Raw genomic sequence first — 23,117 nt, forward strand, 5'->3', positions numbered from 1 at the left:
GTGTGAATCGTGTGTGCTTGTGCGAACATTTTCCTTGCGCGCTGAAGATTTCCTTTTTCATTTATCACCGCAATGTACCACACCATTTAGTATAATAATGATATAAGTGAGTTAATTAACCACATAACAGCCAGCGACAGATCGTAGTTTAGAATTAGTTTGTGAATCTTTAATGTGATGTTTTATTTTAAAAAATTATGTTAAACTGTGATGACTGTTTCTCGTACAAACCACCCCCCCCCCCTTTTGTAAGATAGATTTTAATACATCCCACCTGGCGTTTCTGAAGTGTAAAATTAGGGCCTTATGTTTGTAGACTTTTGTCTGATTATCTTATTTCTTTGTTGTGGCTTAAGCTTCTGCTTGCTCTGAATTATGTGATTTATCGTTTGTGCTTAAATTGTTCCCATGTTTGCATTCCATATGTGTACTTGGATCTCTTCATTACTATTAACACGTTAATTATGCTTACCAATTCAGTGATTAATTTTCACAATTTTAATGAAATTGGAAGGCGACCCAGCAAAATTTTATGGCATACAAAACTTACAGTAGGCTGCAGAGTTCCACAGTGATACACTTCCCCCAGTTTCTGTTTGCAAATTACTTTCCAAATAACAGTTCACCATTAATAGCCATTTAACCTGCCTGCGTGCTAGACACACTGGACCTATACCGTGAGTTACGGCGTGGGGTGCGATTGCATGACAGCAAGAGCGCTCTCATGGTTATCCCACGCACCCTGAGTGCGAGTATGTGCATCAGTCTGGTGGTTCGATCTGTTGTGGTGCCATTCATGAACAGCGTTCCAGGGGGTGTTTTGCAACAGGATAATTCTCGCCCACATACTGCTGTTGTAACTCAACATGCTCTACTGAGGGTCGACGTGTTGTTTTGGTCTGGTCGATCATCAGATCTGTCTCCAATTGAGCACATATGGCACGTAATCGGACGAAAACTCCAGCATCATCCACAAAAAGCATTAATCGTCCCTTTATTGACCGACCAAGTGCAATAGGCATGGAGCTCCATCCTACAAACTGCGCGGGATTAGCCGAGCGGTCGAAGGCTCTGCAGTCATGGACTGTGCGGCTGGTCCCGGCGGAGGTTCGTGTCCTTCCTCGGGCATGGGTGTGTGTGTTTGTCCTTAGGATAATTTAGGTTAAGTAGGGTGTAGGCTTACGGACTGATGATTTTAGCACCAAGTCCCATAGGAAAAAAAAGAACATCCCACAAACTGACATCTGGCATCTGTGCAGCACAATGCATGCATACTTGCATGTTTGCATTCAACATTCTGGCGGTTACACCAGTTATTAATGTACTAGCGTTTAACATTTTTAATGGATTATATCGGGTTTACGTTAACCTGTGATCTTCCTAGGTCAACCACTTCAATATGTAACCCTAGACAAATGCATTCCCGAAATTTCATTACTCTGCATCAAGTATTTTTTGTCTTACAATTTTTCCTCTGTCAGAGTATGTACTTAATGATATTCTCAGTTCTGTGGTCTACGAATCATTGACATCGATGCAAACGTGTCGTCTCGTCCAATGAATTACGTTTGTTGTTACAACAGGTCGATAGTAGTGTGCGGAAACGTTCACATCTGGGCGAAAGTTTGCTCGAAACGTGCACCGCACCACAGACACAGGCTGGTGGGGGCAGTATCTTGTTATGGGGGACATTCATCTGCACTTTTATGGGACTTGTGGTAGTAACCGAAGGCAACATGACATCTGTGAGGTATAAGAACATTACTGCAGAGCGCCTGCAACCCTTCACGCTTCGTATTTTCCGGAACGGTGACAGCATCTTCCAGTGGGCTAATTTCCCATACTAAATGGACAGAGCTATGGTTCAGTGGTTTGGGAACTATTATAGTGAACTCATGTTGAAGTGTTGCCCACCAAATTCACCTGACCTGACCCGATTTAAATTGTTTGGGTTGCTACTGCCCATAAACCTTCGGCTCGTAATTTACGGCAAACGTGTGGCCTTTGTGTAGACTTTTGGTGTCACATACCTGCAGAATCCTACTAAGAACATGCCGAATCCATGTCACACAGAAGAACAGCTGCTGTACTGCTTTCCAAAGGATCACCAACTCTCTATTAAGCAAGGGGCCATAGTGTTTTAGTTCATTAGTGTTTATTCAAGACATAAGATAAAATTTCGCTGCTGTCCACTTCTTGTTTTTCAACCAGCTATCTGTTTCTAGTATTACAGGTCCCGTGCGGGGTAGCCGAGCAGTCTTGGGCTCCTGGCCTGCAAGAGGCTACATCAGCAGACAACAGAGCCACGATCGTGCACACAGACTAGGCCACCAGGTGGCAGTGTGAGCGCCGCTAGAGGCCAGAGGCCACGAGGACCTCTTTGCTTTCGGAGGCAGTGTGGTCTCAAATACTTCTTCTGATATTACTAAACTGACAGGGCACTTAAGCCAGCACAGACCCAATCTTGCCAGATTTACATCAAGTCTCTGAGCCAGGCGCTGACTCTGCACAAACAGCTTTTCAATTATAGTGTCGTTGTAAAGTCCGTAACCTGTGGCGCCATGCTGTGCGCCAACCACTGCCGACCAAAGGAGTTGCCAGTGTCTGCAATCGCCATCGCTGTAACATGGTCTTTACATTGGGGACTGTAAGGAATTTTGGTACTGGCTGTCGATCTTACCTCACGTTATATTGTTCTGCTATCAAGTGAATCTGAGACATGACTTATTCTTCATAGAGGCCATCAGCCCAAGTTCAGACTCGCGTAAATTCTGTGAAATCTGTGCATCACAGCGTCACAAACAGTTGTTATGATTAACCTTTTTGCCAAAGAGAGTTTTTTTGAATTACATATTTCTTAGTAAAACTCATGTAGATTGTTTTCCTGGGCTGTGTTCTCAGTGCTCCTCAACTGATGCAAAACATGTCAAATGGGGACGAGGATTTTTCAGACCCCAGCACCTCCACCAGCTCCAATGCCACCTCGAACAAAAATTTCTTGGCAACACAATACCTTCATGCCTATTCGACGTAGACAGTATCTCTGTGCGTGAGACTCCTGCATTACGACAACATTGGTAGTGACTTTCTGTTGTAAAATGCCTTGTTCTCAATATAGAAGAGACGCATCAGGAACTATCTTCACTGTCCAACATGCAGCAGACGCACAGACACATTGTGGAACAGATGGCTGGCGTCCTTACAATACCACAGTACCCAGCAGCCATCCCAGGAGTACTTCTAGCGTCATCCACTTACACGCACGTCCGTCACACTATCCTGCTTCTGGCATGGGACTAGAACCTTTAGCCAGCGTTATCGTGACACTGGACGACCCCAGCCACCACCCAACAACATTCCTCCTGGGTCAACAGCCTCCAGAAGGCACCTGAACATTTGTCTGCATTTATCCACAATGCATACTCCTTCTGATAACTCAGACCAGCGCACCTTCTTAGCCATGAATATTCACTCCTGTATGGCGCAGCTCGTGCCTCATCTACACTTGCAGTCTCTGGTCTGGTCTTTTATCTCTGCATACGTTTTCTGAATATCGTTTCTTAAGATGATCACTGTACTCGTTTTCCTATTTTTTTTCTCCTGTGTTCATGTACCTACCTATTCCCTACAGTCACAATACTATTCAATGTTAAGTGCTTTCGCATTCGCTTCTGTCCTCCAGGCACGATACTTGCTCCCACACCTATCTATGCCCTCTGGGCACAATACATCTCAGTTTCAAATGTCCGTGCACCTACCTACGCTCTAAAGACACAATACTCTTCAATTTCAAGTGCTCCAGCACGTACCTTTGCCCTCCAGGCACAATACGTTTCACTTTCAAGAGCTACCGCACCCACTCATGCCCTTTGGTTCGGGCAGACACTCTTTTCTGCCCTCTGAGCCCAACGATTTTACTTCTCACGTGCTTCTGAATTCCACTTTTACTTCTCACATGTTTCCGCTCTTATCTATGTCTTCTGGTCACAACAATGTACTTCTCTCATGCTTTAGGTACCACAGTTTTACTTCTCAAAAGCTCCCACCCTCACATCCGTTCTTCAGGTGCAATTTTTCCATGTTCTTTTAGGAGTGTTTTGGCGCATTTTTAACTGTCTACTTCCAGTATGTCTATTACTACGTTTGGTCTCCTTACAGACTCACTCCTGATGAATCGGTTGCTGCCAGTCTTGCGAGCCACTCCAGGTCCACCCCATGCCAACCTCGTGGCATCTCGGGGGCCACCATTACTCAACACTGTCCACAGTAGACGCAAGCAGTGGTCACTCATCTCTTGAGTTAGGCCGTGGAAGAAGTGACACTGCCTGCTACATCAATATACCACCTACTAAACCAACCTGGCATGCCCCTGGAAAACACTGCCATGTCCTACAACAAGATTTTCATAGTATTTTGTTCCAGACTTGGACTTCATCCCTCCCAGGTCTATGGACAACGCTGGACAGCTGTATCAGCAACAGGGTCTGCATTCTTCTGCCTCTTGCAAGGTCAGCTTATCTACAGTCTAGGAATTGACTTCGATGAATGTTGACCTCAATCTTCCTGGGTCGCAGGTTCCATGGGCAGGTGCACATTTCGCGGGACTTTGAGACGTACCAAATCCTCTCATCCTTCACGAGAGGAGCCAAACACAGCAATATTTCAACTACAGATTGTCATTTTTCCACATAGTCACCAGCATTCGTTATGCACATTTGCCAACGATGAACGAGAGCTGCGCTTGTAAAAATCGAAACTGGATGAGGCTAACCACTTTCTTACAGTTTTGGCAACAGCGTCCGAGTCTTGAAAACGTTTGTCATGTAGTCCATCTTTCAGAGGTCCAAAGAGATGGAAGTCTGAAGGAGCTAAATCGGGACTGTACTGTGAATGTGGTAAGACAGTCTGGCAGAATTGTGCAATGATTTGTGTGGTCGCAAAACGTGTGGGGCCTGGTGTTATCATGTTGCAGGTGAAAGTTGGCCTTCTTCTCTGGCCTTACCTTGGAAATTCAGACTTTCAGCTTAGTCAATGTCATCGTGTAGCATGCTGAATTGACAGTTTCTCCAGGCTCCAGGACATCCAAAAGAACCTCATCCTGGCTATCGCAGAAGACTGTGCTCATAACTTTGCTTACCGATGACTGTGTCTTGAATTTCGTCTTTGATGGAGAATTCGCATGTCGCCATTCTGTGGACTATATTTCTCATCTCTGGTAACGATAGTATTCAGAAAACTGTCACCTTCAGCTTCATATTGGTCCATCATGTCCCAACAAATTCCAATTCAATGAGTTTTTAGTTCTTCTGTAAGCATCCGTGGGACCCATCGCACACAAACTTTGCTATAACCAAGATGTTCCCTCACTGTTTCCAAGGTATTGCAGCCGACATTCAGCTTTGCACACAATTCTCTGGTCGTTATCCACTGATTAGTATGGATGAGGTGATTAAGACGCTGTTCACTACGAAGGATGACAGCTGTGCAGGGACGCCTGGCTGTGCCTTGTCATGCACAACCATTTCACCACCTTAAAAATGCCGTACCCATCGCCTCACATCACTCACGTCTATTGTATCGTCTCCATACACCTTTAGCAAGCGTCGATGGATTTCAATCTTCAGCAGCGAGGAATTCAAACACACATCCTGTTTTGTTCGTGCATTCGAATCAGACGCCTTTGTGGAACACTCCTCTGCTCCCACCAGCTACCACCTGCAAATGAAAGAAGGTTCAAGCTTTAGCACTACACCAACGACGTCTGGCGCGGGCATCCGAAGTCACCACAAAAAAATAGAAGGTATTTCTTTTTGAATGCCCCTTGTATGCCTTGCTTTGGCACAAATCACATAGTGCGTGTGTGTGTGAGCATTAGGAGACACGGACGAGTGTGTCATATGGAGGTTTGTATCAGTCTTGGAAGTGTGCCTGGATAGCCAAAGTGGTTAAGGTGACCGCTCACACTGAGTGGGAAATCTGGGTTGAAGTCCCGGTTTGTCACAAATTTTCATATGTCACCAATAAAATATTACTGCTGAAGTCAATTTAGGTTTGAAATATGTGAATCAACTTTCATAATATTCACGTTATATTGTTCCACTATCAAGTATTTTTCAGACTTGACTTATTCTTCATTAGGGCCGTCGGCCCAAGTATAGACTCATGTAACTTCAGTGCACATTACACACCTTCACAAATAGTTGTTATGATTAACTTTTTTCTCCAGGGGGGGGGGAGCTTTTTGTTTTGTGAATTTCTTAATAAAAGTGTTCTACGTTGTTTACCTGGGCTGTATTCTCACTGTACCTCAACTTGTGTAAGACACATAACTCTGTGCTTGTCTTGACCCTTCAGAAAGATCTGCCACAGTGTCAATCGATAAGGCATCCCTTTGCTGCTGCATATGCACCCCACCAGTGGGCAGTAATATTAAGGACTTCAGATGACAGCAGAAACCTTGGTCATAAGAGTGCTAACTTCGTGACAGTCGAGGGTAATAACCCAAAGTCTGTCGGCCATGACCAATGTAACATTGAGCTACCTACACACAGTAACAGATCCCGTTTGTATCTCCACACAACATTTGTGGTTCCTACCAGTCATAGACTGTGTGCAAGTATAGCAAGTACTAAACCAAGCAATAGATTAAAAAATGAAATAAACAGTGAGCTAATTATTGTATATTGTTTTTGATCCAATAAAGCTACATTATAACTTGAATAAAAGAACTTTGTGATTAGGAGATTGTCATGGTGATGGTAGTGTTACTGGCTTGCAACCCACCTTGCTTGATGAGGAACTGCAAGTAGAGTATATACAGAATTACTTTTCCCCTAGCTGCACAGTTACTGCGGTAGGGAAGAGGACAATGGTGGTGGTGGGAGTTGTCTTGCAGATGAGTGTAGCACTATAGGAGAGATGTAGCTCTATGACTAAAGCCATCTCAGGAATTTCTATCTCACAAGACTTCTAACGTACAGCTAGCAAGTCTGCAAATGATCTTATCAACAGGTTATGCCTGTATAGTCAGTAATTCGATAAATCAATCATTTATTACTAAAAGCACAGTGGGTTACAGGACTGCGCTGAAACTGCAAAAGAAGGAGTGATTTACTTTTTAATGGCTTGTAAACTTGGTTCTCTTTGTCTTGTTGCAATGTTAAAATTAGCTTCTTCTGCCAGAATACAACAGAGGTTACACAATTTCACCTCACTAACATGCTAATGGAGTTGGAATTGTGACAGAATTTTGAAATGGTCTATTATTAAACAAAAATTTGAGAGCAAACCAGAACATTAGCATATGAAAAGCTCATGCTCAGTATAAAAATAAATGTGTAATTTGTTTACTTATTTTGTTGCAAACCTATTCTAAATCTCCTTAGATCAGCTATCGATTTCCATTGAAATAATTACATTACTCTACTGAAAAAAATCTGTTGTTACTCATTTATCATATAAGATAAGAAAATGTCACATGGTAACTACATGTAAAATACTTTGCGCTTGACATCTTATGCTTTCCCAAAAAACTCATTTTAGTAACTCACACCGTTTATAGGTTATGAGGGATGTTCTGAATATTTCACTTTCACTCTGTCATTTGCACACTTTAGTGGAAAAGAGAGTACTACATACAATCCATTTTCTCAGGACTGAACGTAGATAAAGACATTGTCCCAAATTTAAATAAAAATTCAATGTGTTAGCAACATTTTATATGCAGCAATATATTATGTAATGTGCACCAATAAACTTTTCGAATTTCTCATAGAACTGGTAACTCACTCAATGTTAAAATGTCAGAATATCTATGACCATAAACGAAATGAGGCAGTTCATCATGAAGCTGATGAATGAGACTATGAGATGTCAAAGAATGTTTTTTTTAACATTTAGTTCGTTTAAAATCGTTTGATAAATATTGCAGAGTAGCTGAAGTGTGCATGCCTCCATTGCAGACTTAGCATTGTGGGCAGAGAATAGTTTGTTCATAATGAATGAGTTCGCATCTCAGTAAGTGACAGCAAAATGAGGCACCTGCCCCTTTAGAACAGAGGACAGGACTCGCCCGCTGCTGAGAGCAAGAATGTTTTTTCCGTGTAATGGCCAAGACACTTTGCACGAGTTCTACCTACAAAATGATGCAATGAGTGACTCAGTCATAAACCTCAATAGGCTAATGGCTGGCCCCTTCCACCTGACTCACTGCATTGTGAATCACAGAGTTTTTTTTAATTGAAACATACTAATGTTCTCTTGAAAGTCTTAGAAATATTGGATCCATGTGGCTGTTTCTATGTGTCACTCTCAGGATATCCTTGATGTGAAGGACGAACTTCATTACATACGACCAGTTTTCATAATTCATGCTAATTACTAAGCAGAGAGCTATTTTCTGTAACACAGATCATTATCAAAATTTAGAATTTGCTGTATGATTATGCTGTATAAACAGCGAGGAATAGTTCAGGTTCTTTTTTGTGTATCGATATGATGGTTCCTTTGCTCCATTCGCTAAAAGAATATTGTCATTAGGGATTCAATAGCAAAATATAGTTAAAGTTGAGCTAATTCACTAGAAAATTTTGTGTAAAACCTGTAAAGGATCAAGCAGGCCTTCAACCATTATTGTATCCTATTTTTCAATGCCACTAATGACGAGATCAAACTATTAGTTTCACAATTTCAACTGTTAGAAATCATATAGAAGTATCCCTACAAAACAAAAAAGGCATTTCATGGCTTGAAAAGCTTGTAGTGTTACTTCTTCTGCAATAGCTTGAAGTGTATCTGGAATATGGTCCAGAAACAGGCGAGCCATATGAAATACTTGCACATTATCTTCTAATGAATGTACCAAAATAAGATTTGCAAATAATGAAAAATTTATTTGCATCAGCAATAGTCATGCAGAAGGAAATCTCCTCTTACAAGAAAATACTATTAACAATTGGTAGTCATTGTTCGTTACCTACATTACTGTAAAAGTGCATATTCCAAGTGTTGGCATTCAATTTGCTTATGAGTAGAAACCACAAATGTATGAACAACTGTGAGTTACAGGTACATACTTGAAAATGACTGTGTAAAAGTAAGAAATTTCCAATTAAAACTCTTTAAAATACATTGTTTCACTCAAGATTAAAAAACACTCAATATTTTTGTACATAAATACAGTATCTTGATTTCTGCTCCTGTCTCTTACCATTATACAATAAAGCACTTTTTTCTGAAGCACAGTATGTGTAAATACTATAATTGCCAGTGCCTATTACACAGCTGGAATACAATAGCAAGAAGCATGAGGTATTAATGTAGAAAGAAAATTGTATAATAGCTTACATACTGTGTTTCAGTTTACAAAATCGAAACAAATCTGAATGGGTTTGCTGTATTAACAAAGAATTTGTGAAGCAATATACAAAAATACATGAAAACAAGATATACTCTAAAATCTGTTAAGCAGCTTACTACAACTGTCAGTTTTCATATTAAATGTAATAAAATTTATGCAGCAAAATACAGAAAACTAATGTTATGCATTAGTGTCAAATGTATAAATGCCGAGTACCATTTCAAAACAATGCAGCAATTTTGAGATTTGTGAAAGACAGTGTATTATGCCAGAGACATTGTTCATATTTAAAGTACATTATTTTAGAGTGGGATTGCTGTACAAACATTATGTTAAACCAGTTAAAGGCACTCAGTATTTTATAGGCATCTTTTACATTTTTGTATGTACATGACAAAAATATACAATAAAGTAAACTCCTGTATCAGTATCAAGAGATGCTTCAGGATTTTTTGTATACGATAAAGGCCCTCATAGGTTCTTCCTTCTCTTATGAATAGACCAAGTAAACAGAAAACTATGCCCGGCATGTGCAACTTTGTGTGGTCTACCTTATTTATTATCAAAAATATGTTTCAATAGAAAGCACTGTTAACTGTGACAAATTTAGAATAAAATTTGTGCAATGTAAATTTTAAAAGCTTGCACAATTTACAAAGACAGCCATACACTAAACTTTAAAAACTGCTATACTTATTTGAGGATATATTAGAAATTGGAGAAGAATGACAAAACTCACACTTCTAATGTGAAATATCACAAAAAAATTTCAACAATTTTTGTCAAATAAAAAGGAAAGGTTATAAGTTCCTGAAGAACTGTTTCTTTAAAATGCAAGGAATATATAACAGAAAATATGTTACAATTACGTAATTATCTTACTTTTCATTAGCTGTTATATTTAATAGTGTAATCTGTTAAACTGCCTTGCACTTATGAGAGAAAACATAGTAGCAATTTAAATACCTATCACCTGAAGCAGTTGTATATGTGTGTATGCTCTGTACTTACAATTAAGTTTGCTTCTGTTATTGAAAGAGTGGGTATACAATCTTTGTCACAAATCTATAATGATAAAATGCAGAAATGTAGCAGAATTCGTTAGAAGTATATATAATACTTCTACAACCTACGAAGACTAAAATGGCCATGTAGCTCATTGCCTGCATTTGGCAACTTCTGTAAGACAAGAATTTCAATTTACTTTGTAGACTCTAGAAAGCACAATAACTTTGTGATGTAAATATTTAATTTTACAAAGTAATTCAAAGCAATTCATCTAATAACTAATTGATATTCAAGGTGTTAACTGTTTTCTCTTTTTGTGTGTTGCATATTTTCCCCTTTTTTCCATCACAGTCCTGTTCACTGTAAGTGTGAATCCTTCTCTAGATATCCCTATACGAATAAAATACAAGGAAAACATCATAAATTTACAATTTAAAGAAATTATGAATAAAACAGTCAACTGCTTGAAAATAGGAGATTTAAGCATCAAACCTGGCACCAATGTATTGAAAATAAATTAAGTTGCTGGAGGTACCACTAAGAGCAAACGATTATATCAACAAATACCGAATTTAAAAATACCCATCTCAACAGTACACCAGCTGCATTTGCAGCATTAACAGAGCTACAGGGAATAATACAGATATCACTCAAGATTTCAGTGTTGTGTCCCAGGCAGACATAAAGAAAGTTATCATTTACAAAAAGAATGAGGCTTTCTTTTCTTTTGGGTATCTAACTTTCCATTTTCAGAGGGTGAGTAACATTAATGAAAATGTGCTCATAAAGTGCAATATGGTTACAAAATTTTAACTTAATAATATATGACACTAATAAACAGGAATATCTGACACCAAAATTATATGAGGATTTATGACAATTTGGCAGGTAGAGTGGCTAATATAACATATTATTTTACTGTATTCCAAACATTACTATAATATATTACATAGATGAAAAATTTTGAGATTCTTAAATTAAACATAACAGATAGCTATCAGAGTGTAGCTTTCATTAGTTAGTGATTGTTTGTATATTAATACTGTAGTGTAGCTAATCTAGTACAGCAAAAATAATGAACAAGTATAGTATTTCTTTATGCAGGTCATCAGAGAATGACTACAAGCTCAGATTAACAATGATGGGAAGGAAATCCGACCAGCATTTTCGAAGGAACAACTTTAGTATCCATCTTTCTGAATTTAGGAAACCCTAAAAATGGGTGACTATATAGATACTCCAGCATTGCTTTTACCAAATATTACTGTTTATTCTATTACTGGTAAAAGCACAACATAAAGTTTGTGATTCATTAGGCTAAAAATTTGTTTTCAAGTGAAGCTAAGCTCAAGCTGTAATGTATTATATCCATTTTGATGTTGATATTCAAGAACTATAAACCTAGTTTCATTCATTGTTCAGATCATATAGGAATTTAGTTCTATTAAAAACAGATTTCTGAATGACAATACCTGTAGAAGGTAGGTACAAAAATTCATTGCATTTTTTTCATAATGAAAGAGAATTAAAAGGCTGTGACTTTTTTTGTGAGATGTAGTGTTTCTTCGGAAGTGAGTAAATGAAACGGTTTTAGCTTGTGTCTCACCAGAATTACGAAGCACTAGGAACATCAATATGGTCTTTACTATTTGATAATACTATGAATAGTACTATAGCGTTCTGTTAATATTATACAATAAATAATTGGCAAAATTTCTGTTACCTATACTTCATAAACATACAAGTCCAAAAGAAAATATCCTTCCACTTTTCTATTCAGTATATTTTTTATAAATTTATGAAGGCACTATGGAACATACGACAAAAGAATAATCAATAATTTTCATATTTGGCATTGATTTTTCTACACAAAACCTAGCCACAATCTGTTTCCGGTGTAATGTTAGATGACAGCAAATCTTGAAGGAATGTTATGGCATGTTTAGACAATAAAATAATATTAAATGTAAGATTTACCACTATGAGAAGAGTCTATGATAGAACAGAATTATACACACTGTTCTAAAAATATTTCCATGAATGCTGTTATGTCAAAGCTGTTACTGTGACTGACTTTGAGAAGTTCAAATGACATAAGTATATAAAATTGTCTCACCTCTTCAGTATAATGATACAAACAGAATAATACTCGTTAAATTCTTAATTTGTTTGTATACGCTATCAGTAGCTGTTGTATAAACACTATCTAGAAACTAAACATGAGAAGTCTCTGCATGTCTAGCTTTTCAGAGATGGTTGCAGGAACTCAGCCGGTCAGTACAGAATGTCAAATCAATTTAGATGGCTGAAAAGTGTTTGATTTGACATTCTAAACATAAGAACATTTGTGGGGGATTCTGTGAGATGATGTAGAACCTTTTTATTGCCACTGAATGTTTTACAGAATTTGGTTATTCTTAGGAGCCTTAATTAAACAAATTAAAACCTGTTACTGGGTAGATAAAAGGAAAGAAGGAAGATTGGAATTTAACATTCTATCAATGATGACATTATTAGAGATAGAGCACAAGCTCAGAAAATCAATCAAGCCTTTCAAAGGAACCTTCCAGGTTTTACATTAAATGATTTAGGGAAAGCACAGAAAACCTAAATCAGGATGGTAGGATGAGGATTTGAACTGCCATCCTCATGAGTACCTGTCCATTGTCTGAGCACTGTACTTTCTTGCTGGGTCCTGATTTAGAAACAGTTGCTCCTAACGGTCCACTTCTGAATATACTTTAGTAGGCCCCAAATATCTTGGGGATATTGTTTAGTTCAAGAATATTATTTCCCATTGCACCATTTGCCAGTTATAGTAACAGTGTCAACTATAATTAACTGTATGAATTCATTTGGTCATAAAAATTTCCTTCTTATTTCAGTGTATAACACAAAAAGGAGCATTTTATCTTGCAAAAGTACTGTTTGATTGTCATTAAGACCAATACTTAGTGGTTTGTTGCTGAACACATATTCAGAATGGATTTGATCAGATGTTTCAGTTATGATGGTTTTATTCTATGGCTTTCTTTCATATTTCTGCTTCTGGTACTACTGTAGACACATTTGAAATCCTTCTCTGTCTTTCAGAGGATGCAATGAGATTATTACTTGATGTTTATATTCAAAATTGAAATTTTAATGGTACTGCTCACATCCACTGAAATGTAATTCCTGTACATATTGGTAAGTACCAAATTATGGATGGCTTTTGTAAAGAGGAAAGCCATTTATATGCCTTTTCTGTCCATTACATTTATAAACACTTACTGGAAACAAAAGTAAGGAATTTGCATCTCTCAGTGTTGACTCTAATTGGATCAAAAAAGACACAAAAATTGTAATGCATCTTATCGACATTCATCTACGTATTTATGAACACTATACATCTAACTTTCTCTTAGAAGGTGAAACTATTCAGATTTCTTGGTTCTCAGAGGTAAATGTCTTTTTAAAATTAATGAATAGCATATTTCCATTTGAAACATACATAGATACTGATGAAAAGCTTTTTGTATCAATTTTTGCGTCCTGAAACACATGCTGTATTTGTTTATGATCATAAGAAGCTGTCTGAAATATGAGTGGTAAATAGCTATTAACAAGATAGTCCAAATTTTTCCTGAGGCAATAGAGTGTTTGTGTGTTATTTATTTTACACTGAAAGATGATGATTATACCAAGAAATATTTGCCTGGTCTGCTTTATTTTGAAGCTGCTCATTAGTTCTAAATATATATCACATCAAAATGGATATACAAGTACGTATTTTCTGATATTTGATTTCACTGCCATGAAAAGTTCATTTCATATTGTTGGTCATTAGTTCTGTTACCAAATACTATAAAATTAGAATATAAAAAAGCTCTTTCTCTATGAGTTCTACTACTTAAATCCCTAGAATAACTTTCATTAATGAGGCACCTATGAAATGTGTATGCTTCTCTCCTAGATGTGTAAGGTTTTTCAGGCTGGAACTGGCTATGAGTGATTTAAAAACGAATAAACTTTTTAGGTCATATGAGAGATGTATGGATATTTTATTTTGTTTAAGCACTGAATTTGATGTTTCATGATATGTGAGTTAAACAGATGCTAATCTATTACTAATTAAATAACCTTTACCTATTTACAAGCATGTGTATTATGAAACATTTCTGTTCCCAGTGATTTCTAGTCTTATGCCAGGAGCTTTACTTTCAAAGAAATTCTTCTTCATTATCTATGTTGTAAAATTGACTTTTCTATAAAAAATATCTAGTGAAACTACTGATTATTAGAATAGGCATTTCTTTCATAAGAGATCTACTTGGAAGATTTTTAGAGGCATCAGATTGACTTTGTTAGTCACAGCTTTTACCTTGGATAAAATTTTGTTGTCTTACATATTTCATCTATTTCAAATTCAAAAACTAGTTTATTCTTGTTATGGCTTTAAAACACACTACTTGCATTTGTATTAGTTAAGGGTTAAGGGCATCTTTGTGTCTCACTGATTTCAGCAGTTATTTACGTTTTGCTTAAAAGGACATTGTCAAAAAGAAAGGACTGGAACTAGGTTATTTACGTTTGAATGTAACGAATAATCAGATAAACAAAAAATATTTCACAAAATCATAGTGCTGTAATGTCTGACAGAGCATATGTTTGTAGAGAATTGGAACTATAGCTGTATAATTTGTTTCATAATGTACTATCACTCATGCTAGGAAATAAAGGTAATAGTTGTCCAGGAAGCAATTGGTGTGAATTTTAAAACCTAATCTAATACAGTATGTCTAAAATTTTATATTTATTTGAGCGTTTAGGTGCTTAATCTGTGAATACTTTCTAATGAGCAAATCTAGTAAGTATTAGAATTAAAATCCCTAAAGTAATCATGAATTGACACAGGTTTTGTTTTCCCACTATATGTAATCTGATTTCATTCTTAATAAAAGAGAGACATTTCAAGCGTTTTTCTTATCCCAACCAGTACTTAAATAAAAACAGAATACATTAGTTGTTGATACTTTGCCACCAGTTCCATCCAGTCACGTAGAAAAGCACAGACAGCTATGTGTTTCCTGTTTATGAGCTTCGAGAATGTGTCAAAAACGACACTGGAATAAAAATTGGTGAACTACGGATGAATCTCACTGATGGTTGTTTTGATATCCCGCATTGTGAGAACCTCATGTTCCACTGTGTGCGTTTCTCTCAGCTACTGGAAGAACAGTTGCTTGGGAAATTTGTTCTTGCACTAATGCAGGCGCTTGGAACACACAGAAAATTAGGCTGGGTTGGCATACTCTCTTCCATAGGCTTCTTGAGACATCTGAAACAAAATAGAATGTACTGAGACTTACAGGTTTTGTAGATTTATTGCTACATATTACAGATCAGAAACGGAGCGAGTACGAAGCTAATATTGAGGGATGCACACATTAGAAATCAAGGTGTTGTTTTTACGTCGTTGCAATACTGGCTTCCTTCCGCTACAGGTCTGCGAGTATGACAAGTCAGAACGGCGGAGCTGCTGTTCCTTCCTACTCATCAACTCGTTCTTTCACTCTGAAGCGTGAAGGAGTGTAAAGCTAGTCGTGACTTAGTACGGAAGTTGAATACAGGTCGTGCTGTAGTAAAGTGGTACTGACGTCGAAAAAGATCGCTTGTCGGCCTCTAATGGAGCTGTGTTTTGTGACCCTGTGGAGGATGTAAGACGAAAATTAAGTGATGAAGTGTATGCAACTGCAAATATGCTTTATAATAGGAAGAGTGATGTTTGGAAAAAATGACTGATGCTATAGTCTACGGTTCAGACGAAAAACATACAAAGTTCGTCCAGTTCAAACAAATGAGAGTATGAGCGTGGGAGAACATATCTCCTGCGTCAAACGAAAACAGAGTACAGAGCAACGTCACCACTATGTCTCCGCGACAAAAAAGCGCGCCATTTCTGTATTCCTTTGGTCACGGAAACATCCTTTAATGGGCTAATAGTGAGATGTGATTGAGAAAGTGTCATGACGATCTCTCCGTTGGAAAACGATCCCAGACTAGTTCTCCATTCGGATCTCTGGCAATGGACTATCAAGGGGCAGGTGACCATGAAAAAAAAGATTGAATAACTAGCGGAAGGATAGTGCGCTACGGGTCAGGGAATGGATTGTCAGAAGTTTGAACATGGTAGAGAAGCTGTAAAATCTGTGAAGGGAAATGATAAGGCTCAATCTAGATATAGTGTGCGTCAGTGAAGTAATATGGAAAGAAGGCAAGGATTTCTGGTAAGACAAGTGCAGGGTAATATCAGCAGCAGCAGGAAATGGTATATCAAGAGTGGGGTTTGTTATGAAGAGGAAGATAGGACAGAGAATGAGTTACTGTGGACAGTGAAGTGTTTGTTGGTCTCATCAGAATCAACCAACACTGACAACAATAGTTCAGGTATAGATGCCGACGTTGCAAGCAGAAGACGAAGAGGCAGAGAAAGTATATGAAGATATTGAACGGATAATTCAGTACGTAAAGGGAGTTGAAAATCGAACAGTCATGGGGGATTGGAATGCGGTTGTAGCGGAAAGAGTAGAAGAAAGGGCTAAGGGATAATAAAGGGTTGGTACTTGAAATGAGAGAAGAAAGACTGATTGAATTCTGCAATAAATTATAGCGAATACTCTATTCAAGAATTACAAGAAGAGGAGGTATAGTTGGAAAAGGCCAGGAAATACAGGAAGATTTTAGTTAGATTACATCGTGGTCAGGCAGAGATTCCGAAATCAGTATTGGATTGTAAGGCGCACCCAGGGACAGATATAGACTCAAATCACAATTTGGTAATGATAAAGAATAGATTGAAGCTTAAGAGACTAGTCAGGAAGAATTAATGTGCAAAGAAGTGGGATACGAAAGTACTAAGAAACGGAAAGATACGCTTGAAGCGAAATTTGAATATTTCAGTTGGCAGTTCAGTTGAAGCGGAATGGAAATTTCTATACAGGGCAATCACGATAGTTGGAGAGAAAAACGTAGGTACAAGGAACGTATCTGCGATGAAATATGGGTAACAGAAGAAATGCTTCAGTTGATCGACGAAAGAGGGAGGTACGAAATATTTAGGGAAATTCAGGAATACAGAAATACGAGTCACTTAGAAATGAAATAAACAGGAGGTGCGGGGAAATTAAGGCGTAATGGCTACATGAAAAATGTGAAGAAGTCGAAAAAGAAACGATTTTTTGAACGACTGACTCAGCATATGTTGTTGTTGTCTCCAGTCCATAAACTGGTTTGATGCAGCTCTCTATGCTACTCTGTCCTGTGCGAGCCTCTTCGTCTCCGAATAACTACTGCAACCTACATAGTTCTGAATCAATTTGCTGTATTCATCTGTCGGTCTCCCTCTATGGTTTGTGAACCTCCCCCCTCCCTGCCCCCCTCCAATACTAAATTGGTGATCCCTTGATGTCTCAGAATCTAATCAACCGATCCCTTCTTTTGATCAAGTTATGGCACAGATTCCTTGTATCCCCAATTCTACAGGGTGTTACAAGAAGGTACGGCCAAACTTTCAGAAAACATTCCTCACACTCAAAGAAAGAAAATATGGTATGTGAACATGTGTCCGAAAACGCTTACTTTCCATGTTACAGCTCATTTTATTACTTCTCTTCAAATCACATTAATCATGTAATGGAAATACACAGCAACAGGACGTACCAGAGTGACTTCAAACACTTTGTTACAGGAAATGTTCAAAATGTCCTCCGTTAGCGAGGATATATGCATCCACCCTCCGTCGCATGGAATCCCTGATGCGCTGATGCAGCCCTGGACAATGGCGTATTGTATCACAGCCGTCCACAATACGAGCACGAAGAGTCTCTACACTTGGTACCGGGTTTGCGTAGACAGGAGCTTTCAAATGCCCCCATAAATGAAAGTCAAGAGGGTTGAGATCAGGAGAACGTGGAGGCCATGGAATTGGCCCGCCTCTACCAATCCATCGGTCACCGAATCTGTTGTTGAGAAGCGTAAGAACACTTCGACTGAAATGTGCAGGAGCTCCATCGTGCATGAACCACATGTTGTGTCGTACTTGTATAGGCACATGTTCTAGCAGCACAGGTAGAGCATCCCGTATGAAATCATGATAACGTGCTCCATTGAGCGTAGGTGGAAGAACATGGGGCCCAATCAAGACATCACCAACAATGCCTGCCCAAACGTTCACAGAAAATCTGTGTTGATGACGTGATTGCACAATTGCGTGCGGATTCTCGTCAGCCCACACATGCTGATTGCGAAAATTTACAATTTGATCACGTTGGAATGATGCCTCATCCGTAAAGAGAACATTTGCACTGAAATGAGGATTGACACATTGTTGGATAAACCATTCGCAGAAGTGTACCCGTGGAGGACAATCATCTGCTGACAGTGCCTGCACACGCTGTACATGATACGGGAACAACTGGTTCTCCCACGCTATCTTGTACAGCAGCAACTTCTCTGACGCTGACATTAGGTCTGCCCCAGTCGCGAGTCACAGGCTGGAATATTCCGTGCTCCCTAAGACGCCGATCAATTGCTTCGCACGTCTTCCTGTCGGGACACCTTCGTTCTGGAAATCTATCTCGATACAAACGTACCGCGCCACGGCTATTGCCCCGTGCTAATCCATACATCAAATGGGCATCTGCCAACTCTGCATTTGTAAACATTCCACTGACTGCAAAACCACGTTCGTGATGAACACTAACCTGTTGAAGCTACGTACTGATGTGCTTGATGCAAGTACTGTAGAGCAATGAGTCGCATGTCAACACAAGCACCGAAGTCAACATCACCTTCCTTCAACTGGGCCAACTGGCGGTGAATCGAGGAAGTATAGTACATACTGACGAAAATAAAATGAGCTCTAACATGGAAATTAAGCATTTCCGGACTCATGCCCACATAACATCTTTTCTTTATTTGTGTGTGAGAAATGTTTCCTGAAAATTTGGCCGTACCTTTTTGTAACACCCTGTATACAGTATCTCATTAGTTACGTGATCGACTCATCTAATCTTCAGCATTCTTATGTAGAACCACATTTCGAAAGCTTCTAGTCTTTTTATCTCAACTGTTTATCGCCCATGTTTCACTTCCATACATTGCTGCACTCCGGACAAACACCCTCATGAAGGACTTCCTAACACTTAAATCTATATCCCATGTCAAGAAATTTCTTTTCTTCAGAAATGCTTTTCTCGCCACTAGCAGTCTACATTTTATATTCTCTGTACTTCAGTCATCCTCAGTTATTTTGCTGCCCAAGCAACTGAACTCATCTACTAGTTTAAGTGTCTCGTTTCCTAATCTAATTCCCTTAGCATCACCTGAATTAATTCGACTACATTCCATTATCCTTGTTTTGATTTTGCTTATGTTCATCTTATATCCTTCTTTCAAGACACTGTCCATTCCGTTCAACTGCTCTTCCAAGCCCTCTGATGTCTCTGACAGAATTACAATGTCATCGGAAAACCTCAATGTTTTTATTTCTTCTCCGTGGACTTCAATTCCTACTCCAAAATTTTATTTGGTTTCCTTTACTACTTGTTCAATGTATGTAATGAATAACGAAGGCGAAGGGGATAGGCTACCACCCTCTGTCACTCCCTTTTCAACCACTCTCTCCCTTTCGCGCCCTTCGACTCTTATAACTGCCGTCATCAGATAAAAAATCAAAACAACCTTAGGTGAAATTAAAAGCAAGAGTGGTAAAATTAAAAGTGCAATGGGAATTCTACTATTCAATGTGGAGGAGAGAGTGGATAGATGGAAAGAGCAGAGTGAGAGCCTCTATGAGGGGGAGGACTTACCGATCACGTGACAAAAGAAGAAACAGGAGTCGATAGGGAAGACGTAGGTATCCAGTATCGGAATCGGAATTCAGAAGAGTTTTTGAAGGCAGAATAGATAACATTCCATCGGAATTTCAAAAATCATTGTGGGAAGTGGCAACAAACCTGTTATTCACGTTGATGTGTAGAATGTATAAGACTGGCGATATACCATCAGACATCCGAAAAACATCATCCACAGAATTCCCAAGACTGCAAGAGCCAACAAGAACGAGAATTATCGCACTCATGTATCCCAGTTGTTGACAAGAATAGTATACAGAACAATGAAAAAGAAAATTGAGGATGTGTTAAATGACCATCAATTTGGCTTTAGGAAAGATAACGGTACTAAAGAGGCAGTTCTGACGTTGCAGTTGATGATGGAAGCAAGACTTAAGAAAAATCGATAAACTTTCACAGGATTAGTCGACCTCGGAAAAGCGTTCGACAGTATAAAATGGTGCAAGACGTTCGAAATCCTGATAGAAATAGGAGTAAATTATGGAGAAAGACGGGCAGTGTAAAATATTTACAATAACCAAGAGAGAACAATAATAATGGAAGATTAAGAAAGAATTGCACGGATTAAAAATGGTGTAAGACGGGGATATACTGTTTCGCCTCCGTTGTTCAGTCTATACATCGAAGAAGCAGTGACGGAAATAAAAGAAAGGATTTGATTATGACATTGCTGTCCTCAGTGAAACTGAAGAAGAACTACGGGACCTGTTGAACGGAATGAACTGTCTAATGAGTACAGAATATGGATTGAGAGTAAACTGAAGAAAGTCGGAAGTAATGGGAAGTAGCAGAAATGAGAACAACGAGGAACTTAATATCAGGATTGGTGATCACGAAGTTGATGAAGTTAAGTAATTCTGCTACCATGGCAGCAAAATAACCCATGATGGACGGAGCAAGGAGGACATAAAAAACAGGCTAGCACTGGCAGAAAGGGCATTTCTGGCAAAGAGAAGTTTACTATATTCAAAGATTCAAAGTGTACTATATTCAGATAGGTATTAATTTGAGGAAGAAATTTCTGAGAATGTACGTTTTGAGCACAGCATTATATGGCAGTGAGACATGGACTGTGGGAAGACTGGAACAGGAGAGAATAAAAGCATTTGGGATGTTGTACTGCAAAAGAATTTTGAAAACCGGGTGGACGGATAAGGTAAGGAATGAGGCGGTATTTAGCAGAATCGGCGAGGAAAGGAATAAATGGAAGACCCTGACAAGGATGATAGGATCGGGGAACAACTTCCATGTCACGAGGAAGACAGAGATTGGGATACAGCCAGCAAATAATAGAAGATATAAGTTGCAAGTGCTACTCTGACATGAAAAAATTGGCGCAGGAGAAGGGTTCGTGGCGGGCTGCATGAAACCAGTCAGAAGACTGATGACTCAAAAAAAAAAAAAAAAAAAAAAAAAAAAAAAAAAAAAAAAAAAAAAGATGTGTGCCATATTATCCCTTTCTGTAATTTTTTCATAGACTGGTCTAAATTTATATTAGTAACTTAGTAACTGAAATGTCGTGTGACGAGGGCCTCCCGTTGGGTAGACCGTTCGCCTGGTGCATGTCTTTCGATTTGACGCCACTTCGGCGACTTGCTCGTCGATGAGGATGGAATGATGATGATTAGGACAACACAACACCCAGTCCCTGAGCGGAGAAAATCTCCGACCCAGTCGGGAATCGAACCGGGGCCCTTTGAATTGACAGGCTGTCGCGCTGACCACTCAGCTACCGGGGGAGGAGACTTAGTAACTAATCACCATTTATTGAATATTATATATAAAAGTAATTGTTACACAACCTCTGAATAGGGATTAAAGATTAAAATAAGTTCACGGCAGTCACCGAATAAACAAAAATGAACATATATATGTAAGCATGTTCCACATCTCCTCCTAAACCACAGGATCGATTTCAGCGAAACTTGGTACAGGTGTCATTTACAGTCTATAAAAAATCTCTATGATGGGGAAGAATCACCCCCCTAACAATGGGGCTTGGGTGGTGGCGAAAAAGCAGTGTGGCCGACGACGGGCGAATACTTATACCTTATTCACCCAGTATTTGAGAAAGAGAGCGTTTAGTGACTTGTAGCAAACTTCTCGCATAATTTCAAACCTTTATGAACTTCTCCTCGCTTAAACCTCGCACAAAATGATGAAAGGGAAAAAGTTTATCGCTTACAACATTTTCGCTGTTCATGCCGTAAAACTGCCGAATGAAACATGACGTTTTACTTTTTACTAATTTGCTACTAACTGTATCAGCAACACATTTTGCAAACTGTATTTACATATGGCACTGGATGTACTAGCAAAGTTATACAGGGTGTTACAGAAAGGTACGGACAAACTTTCAGAAAACATTCCTCACACTCAAAGAAAGAAAATATCTTATGTGGACATGTGTCTGGAAACGCTTCCTTTCCATGTTATAGCTCATTTTATTACTTCTCTTCAAATCACATTAATCATGGAATGGAAACACAAAGCAACAGAAAGTAACAGCGTGACTTCAAACACTTTGTTACAGGAAATGCTCAAAATGTCCCCCGTTAGCGAGGATACATGCATCCACCCTCCGTCGCATGGAATCCATGATGCGCTGATGCAGCCCAGGACAATGGCGTATAGTATCACAGCCGTCCACAGTACGAGCACGAAGAGTCTCTACATTTGGTACCGGGGTTGCGTAGACAAGAACTTTAAAATGCCCCCATAAATGAAAGTCAAGAAGGTTGAGGTCAGGAGAGCGTGGAGGCCATGGAATTGGTCCGCCTCTACCAATCCATCGGTCACCGAATCTGTTGTTGAGAAGCGTACGAACACTTCGACTGAAATGTGCAGGAGCTCCA

General features: G+C 38.9%; 1 protein-coding gene across 3 annotated transcripts in view; it reads right to left on the minus strand.

The window, feature by feature from the left end:
• Window positions 1-8,865: 8,865 nt before the first annotated feature.
• LOC126298763 (uncharacterized) overlaps window positions 8,866-23,117 on the minus strand; it is a 367,391-nt gene continuing 353,139 nt past the window's right edge. For all 3 annotated transcript variants that reach the window (XM_049990213.1, XM_049990215.1, XM_049990214.1), the window contains one exon: window positions 8,866-15,686. The gene's annotated coding sequence lies outside the window, so the exon portion shown is untranslated. The remainder of the gene's footprint in view (window positions 15,687-23,117) is intronic.

Source organism: Schistocerca gregaria, chromosome X (assembly GCF_023897955.1).
Source record: "Schistocerca gregaria isolate iqSchGreg1 chromosome X, iqSchGreg1.2, whole genome shotgun sequence".
NCBI classification, from domain to species: domain Eukaryota; kingdom Metazoa; phylum Arthropoda; class Insecta; order Orthoptera; family Acrididae; genus Schistocerca; species Schistocerca gregaria.